The sequence below is a fragment of the Berghia stephanieae genome, chromosome 9, assembly GCF_034508935.2.
Source record: "Berghia stephanieae isolate SIO BIC M18660-M18661 chromosome 9, UCSD_Bste_1.3, whole genome shotgun sequence".
Taxonomy (NCBI): domain Eukaryota; kingdom Metazoa; phylum Mollusca; class Gastropoda; order Nudibranchia; family Aeolidiidae; genus Berghia; species Berghia stephanieae.
In genome coordinates, this window is record NC_088368.1 from 4,487,951 (window position 1) to 4,495,450 (window position 7,500).

The following is a 7,500-nucleotide window of genomic DNA, read 5'->3' on the forward strand; positions in this document are numbered from 1 at the left end:
TGGATAAAGGAATCTCTATTGTGTACACGGGTCCCCAGATTGTGGGTGTATAGAAGAATGTTGAGGGTATCATGGACAGACAGGTGTACGAACGAGGAAGTGTTGGAGAAGGTGAGAAAGGGAAGAATAACATCAGAAAGAGGCAGTTACGCTTTCTGGGACATGTGTGGAGAAGAGACGGAATAGAAAGGTAACATCTGGGATGATCGAAGGAAAAAGAGCTAGAGGAAGACAAAAAAATGACTTATCTAAATAACCTAAGAATGGCCAATTGTGATATAAAAAGCAACACAGATTTCATGCGCACCGCAGAGGATCGTGATTCGTGAAGACAGCTGACCGGCAACGTGCTCAAGAGTACAAGCCACGATGGATGATGATGTATAGGGTATAGACTTACCGTGAACTGTGTACCAGTGTGTAGAAACTTGTGACGAGGTAGTTCGCTACATCAATCGACGTGACTGGCGGTAGTTCCTGCAGATTATGGCACCAGTCGTGTTCACAAATGGCATAGGGGTCTAAACCATTAACACATATATTTTTTTGTAAATATAGACTGCTGCAACCAGAAAAATGCGGAAGATTATCGACAGAAACTGATATTTTATTACTTTCCGCCATTGTCATCCATTGTTTTCTGACATCCGGAAGTACACAGCCACTCCGATCAGCTGTTTAACCGCATACTATCTATACAGGACTGATCATCACCCTCTTACTGCATCCTGCGGGGCCGTTCGTTTTTTTCCCTAGTACCCCTGTCGTCAGGCTTTAATGATATGCAGATGTCGGTGATAATCAAAGACATTCCTTTCTCATCTTTCCCCCAACCGTTTTCCCATCGGGTGGGGAAGTGATGTCACGTTTACGTCATCAAAGAAATTCCTTAACTGACCGTCTCACCGACGCTGTCTTTAAAGTAATGGATACAGTAAAGATACTGCTATTTACTACGAAGATAATATTTCCCACACAAAAACGGTCAAATTTCACACATATCTACAAGTTGCAGCATGAAACGGAAAGGCTACGAGTAGAATAATGCTATTTTGCTAGAAAGAAGTGTCAGGTCTTTAAGTCAGATTTATTGTGTGAGCAATGCAGCCAGATGGCCACGTGTATGATCAAAATTGACATACCGAGAATCGCGTATATATTATTATTAATTAAAATTTTCTTTTTTTTTAAAAATAAAACAAGTCTTTTCCTAGGTTAGTCGATAAAAAAAAAATCAAAATCGGTGTCTTTTAAGGAGGTCAGAGTGTTTGAATTGTTTGGCCAAATGAGGTTCTATTTGGCCACTTTTGCAGTCTACATTGGCTCCGAAGAACTCTGGCCATCTGGCATCCCTGTTTGTGAGAACAGAAGTATAAAACAATCTGCATTTAATTGTTTGCCTCTTTAGTTTGTAAACTTTAAAAGCAAGCGGTTGTGTGTCATTCGTTTCAAAATGGAATTAGTCTGATGTCACGCCGCCCGGCAACGGCGGCCATCTTGGTTCTAAACAAAGAAAATTATTACTTTTTATTCTTCATGCTGGCTAGAACTTTTCATATGCCTTGTGATCAGAATGTGTAAAAGTCAAAATATGATCAAATTTATGTTTTTTTCCCCTCTGGATACGCTTTTATGCTCGCCGGAGAAAAATTTCATACGGCGTCCACCATTGTTCCGATAGTTTAGAGCCAGTGTTACTAAGTTACCATGCGTCTTTAGGAAGGACGTGACGTTACGACTGTTGAAGAGTATTGGTGAGAGGGCGCTTACTGAAGACAACGGGATCGAAGAAGACCAAAAGATCAATAACAGCAATCCGAATTGAGATTCAATTGATGGTATGCAAGCCGAATGGCTGTTACTGATCTCTTGATGAAAATGCCACCATGCATATCGTATTCGATAAAACCATTAAAATCGATGTCTATCCGTAAGAGGTCTCAGATTCTCTAACCTGTGGTAATTGTTTCGAGAGTTTCGATTTTTTTCTTCACAAAATTGAATAGTTTGTGACGTTTCATGTGATGGCACATACCATTAAGTTTGTAGCTTTCAGAGGTTCAATTTTATAAATAAACTTGTTTTGTCTGATTAATATGCTTAATTTTCGACTTACTTTGCAGGCTCAGAATTAAGTATTAATTACTCTATGAATCCTTGATTTGGCAATGAATTATTTTTTTTTCACTTAAAATTGATAATTTATATCTTAAAGCGCCCAGAGCTTGTGTTTTACACTAGAATGAGCGCTGTATAAATGTGTATTATTATTATTATTATTATTATTATTATTATTATTATTATTATTATTATTATTATTATTATTATTATTATTATTATTATTATTATTATTATTATGTGGAACTTAATTGCCAGACAGAATAGTTGGCTCTAGGGCTATGGCGGTTATTGATTTATAAGGGTCTTGTGAGCATCGGCTCTTTTATAAGAATGCACAGACTCGATGTATTGGTTTGCATCAAAGGTATAGCAGACACCAAGCTGTTCCGGTGTCTATTTGGGCAACTTACTTTCCAGTGCCCCGGAAGTAGATGTTATATATTTTCCAGGCCCCTAGCTAGGCGCAATCTACTTTCTTGACAGGGTAGTGGGTGGCTATTTTCATTTTTACCAGGCAGAATCCCGATTTGAAACCCAAGTGTAGCTTTGTGGTCTTGTGGTATGACACTCGCTTTTGGATCGGAAGGTCCTGGGTTCGAGCCTCGCTCGGCGCATAGTTGAGTCCTTGGAAAAGGCTCTTTACCCACATTCTCTCACCGTACTCAGGTGTAAAATGAGCACCTGGCCGCTAACAGCGTTGTTTCTGTCCTAAAGAATTATAATACCGCCTTACAGGCGTCATGTCTTGTCCTAAATGTTAAATGTTGCTGTTGGACAAGGACCCCTTGTAAAGCGCTTTGAGCACGTTTAGTGGATATTGCCCTATATAAAAGCTCATTTTTAAAAAAAAGTGCAAAGTGACAGAAAGACGATTTGTGGACAGACATACGAAAGAAGGTCACATGAGGAAGATGACCTTGAAACTCGTACGATATGGGAATACCCTTACAGTCCTTTGTCCCAAAAAGGATTTTAGATAATAAGTCAAGAAACTCAAGACAACACAAAACAGACTGTAGAAACACGGCAGCCTGCGTTGTACTGCAGAAAGACAGGAAAAGTGCAGCTCCCGAATTACTACAGCAGCTGCATTGGCTGCCAGTGGACCAGCGGATTAAATATAAATCTTCAACTATCGTTTTCAAATACCTGGAGGGCTCGTCACCAGCATATCTCTCAAACCTCGTTGAACGGTATAACCCACAGCGATCGCTTCGATCAACGAACGACCTCAAATTGAAGACACCCGGCTGTCGAGTGAAGGATGGTGAACGCGCCTTTGAGCATTCTGGTCCAAGGTTGTGGAATTTACTACCACTAGAGATACGTTCTTCGTCTTCACTAGAGGAATTCAAGCGTCGATTGAAGACATTCTTATTCCGACAGGCTTTCTTTTGATTATGTGCATAATTAGCGTTGTTCGTGTACTGTGTTAGGGCTTAATAATTAATCTATGTTATGCGCCCAGAGCCCTCCTGATGAAGGGATGTTTGGCGCACTATCTATTATTATTATTATTATTATTATTATTATTATTATTATTATTATTATTATTATTATTATTATATTATTTATTATTATTATTATTATTATTATTATTATTATTATTATTATTATTATTATTATTATTATTATTATTGTTATTATTATTATTATTATTATTATTATTATTATTATTATTATTATTATTATTATTATTATTATTATTATTATTTTATTATTATTATTATTATTATTATTATTATTATTATTATTATTATATATTATTATTATTATTATTATTATTATTATTATGTTATTATTATTATTATTATTATTATTATTATTATTATTATTATTATTATTATTTATTATTATTATTATTATTATTATTATTATTATTATTATTATTAAGACCAGCAGGTTTATGAGAGAAAACCAATGCAAATTACATTTCATCAACAACAACAAATAACAATAAAATTGACCGTTGAAAACAAACTAACTTCAAATATCAAGTTACAGGTTAGTTTTATAATCCGATCTGCCATTTATTTTTAAACACGATTCAGCCAATCCAGACACAAGTTAAAATGGTGTAAGCTTCAAAATGATCATAAAATACGACCCATTGTATTTTTAGGTTGTATCTCGGAATGAAGTAGATAAACAAAAACTGGGTTTAAAGTCAATGTAATGGGAAATACAAAATGTAAGTTGTCCAAAATAAAAATAAAAGTCTCAGTCTTTTCAATCAAAAAAGATATTTTATTTTATTCAATTTTCATAAGTTAATTTGCATTAAAATTGAATTATAAGTATTATTTGTGCTGCCATGTGACCTAGTGGTATGACACTCGCTTTCGGATCGGAAGGTCCTGGGTTCGAGCCTCGCGCTCGGCGCATAGTTGAGTCCTTGGAAAAGGCTCTTTACTCACATTCTCTCATCGTACTCAGGTGTAAAATAAGTACCTGGCCGTTAACAGCGTTGTCTCTGTCCGAAATAATTGAAATATCGCCTAACAGGCGTAATGTCCTGTCCTTCATGTTAAATGAATAATAATATGAAATTGAATGTAAGCTTCAGTTTAATTACAAATACAGACATGTTAAATGTTGCTGTCGGCCTGGGACCCCTTGTAAAGCGTTTTGAGCTCGTTTAGTGGATATCGCGATATAGAAAAGCTCAATTTTTTTTTTATTAGGTTCATCCCAACTTGATACCGTATTAGACTATTGTCCACATATGTGACCCTTCGTCTCGAAACGGTATTATGTCGGAATGAATTGGACCCCGAAAAGTGACTTGAGAATTAAATTGATAGTAAATACCAATTTTTGAGCTTTTGCATTGTGAGAAATTGTCTTCATTCTGTAACATAACAAATCGAAACAAACCCCAAGGTTCATGTTTTTGTCAATAAATTCAATTTTTGGCACCCAAGTCATCCCGACATAATACCGTTTAGAGACGGTGAGTCACATATGATGCCTTTTTTTACAGGAGATGAGTGACCTCCATATAATGTAAGCCCAAACCTAATAAGTGTTGAACAAATAACAAACCTTATATCGAGTTTTTAACAAAATTATTTCAACCAGTTGGAGAACAAATAGAATCGCCAATACTTTGAGTAGAATACAGAACTGGCGTAAAAAAATATTTGAGCTTTATATAGCGCAATATCCACTAAATGTGCTCAAAGCGCTTTACAAGGGGTCCCTGGTCAACAGCAACATTTAACATGTAGGACTGGATATGACGCCTGTTAGGCGATATTACAATTTTTCGGACAAAGATAACGCTGTTAACGGCCAGGTACTCATTTTACACCTGAGTATGGTGAGAGAATGTGAGTAAAGAGCCTTTTCCAAGGACTCAACTATGCGCCGAGTGCGAGGCTCAAACCCAGGACCTTCCGATCCGAAAGCGAATGTCATACCACTAGACCACATAGTCGCACTAATGAGCGCCTCTTGGTGAAGCAGTTATTTTACTATTAACCAGTCAACTGTCGTACTCCGGAAAATGTAGCCAGAAAAACTCGTCCTTCAAATATTATGTCTTTCGAAATCAGCTGCAGTTCTGGTGGTCTCACATCACTGCTATAGATAGAGTGCGCTTGGCCAAGGAGTTCACAACATTGCCATCCTGAAGTATAACGGACCAACACACAAAACTCTGTGTAACCATGAGCTTTTATAGTCTGGTTAATACAGTTGAGTGAGAACAACTCACAAACGCGGATGGCAAAAACAATAACAAAGGCCTGAGTGACGTCATCTTCGTTCTATCTATAGATAGTATTCGCCTGGCTAAGAAGCTCATAACATTGCCATCCGGAAGTATAACGGACCAACACACAAAAATGTGTGTATTCAGGCATGTTTATAGTCAGGTTAATACAGTTCAGTGAGCACTACTCATAAACGCGGATGGCAAAAAACAATAGCAAAGACCTGAGTGACGTCATCTTCTAACTATCTATACTATGACGATCTATCAAGTCAGCACACCCCTATCTGCAATCATTTACTGTCGCGGACCCGCGCATTAGCTGTGTCATAAAATAAACGTTCAACTAGATTCTCTACGGTAGCGGACCATAACCATGAGTGTTAGTTGGCGAAGCCGGCAGAACCCACTCATGAAAGATGGCTGTCTTGCCGTTAGAAGTTTCTAAGATGCACCTCAAAATATCCGCATAGTATGTTGTAAATCATTAATTAAGAGTCCTTGGTCAGCTAAGTCTCCTTGTGATTTTGAACTCTTGTCTCTTACATAGTTGCAGTGTCAATCGAGCTCCAATCAACCAAGTGGCTGTATATCCCCTACTGATATATCGCCATTCGATTGCTAAGGCACACTGACTCACATCAAGTTGGCGTAGTCCTTTGTAATGTCAACTAGGCGACTGTGTGTGGTGTTGTTGATCGTACGGCATTCGCATTTGGGCATATAAACTTGCCAAACAAAATTGCCGTTTAAACATCCGAATAAATTTCTTTAGTCAGCGAATTGTTGAGACATGGAATAGCCTGTCTGAAAAACTAGTTACAGGGCCAAACATAAACAGCTTTAAAAGCCAAATTGACAGTTTCCTGCAGGATCTAAAATACAGCACCGATTTCCCATTGAAGCCAGCCTTTCGACCTCCACAAGTTGGTTGAGACCGATCCAAAGACCATCAACGGGCCACCGGCCCTCTACGATGAACTCATACTATACTATACTATACTATACTATACTATACTATACTATACTATACTATACTATACTATACTATACTATACTATACTATACTATACTATACTATACTATACTATACTACACTAAACTACACTACACTACACTACACTATACTATGCTATGCTATACTATACTATACTATACTATACTATACTATACTATACTATACTATACTATACTATACTATACTATACTATGCTATACTACACTACACTACACTACACTACACTACACTACACTATACTATACTATACTATACTATACTATACTATACTATACTATACTAAACTATACTACACTACACTACACTATACTATACTATACTATGCTATACTATATAGACCTGTAAATGAGCTCTATAAAAATTGACTGAAACTCTTCGACAAACTGAAGATTCAATTATTTTTTAAAAAAATAAGGGCATCATTGGAGAGGAGAGAGATAAATACAATATATCAAAATAGTGGGTGTTATTTCTTACTGGAAGTCTGGAAGTATGACTGTCATAATTTGATGTAGAAGGAATGCTAAATAAGCATGTCATTCATATAGGTAAAGATGACTTCATCAAAGTCATATTCCTGCCTCTGGAATTTTTTTGACATAGAAAAATAATCACCATTATCATCTTTAACTTCTAGCCATGACCA

At 36.6% G+C, this 7,500-nt stretch overlaps 1 protein-coding gene across 1 annotated transcript in view; it reads left to right on the plus strand.

Moving 5' to 3' along the window:
- The window catches only part of LOC144979528 (argininosuccinate synthase-like), a 69,513-nt gene that overhangs the window by 17,741 nt on the left and 44,272 nt on the right, over window positions 1-7,500 (plus strand).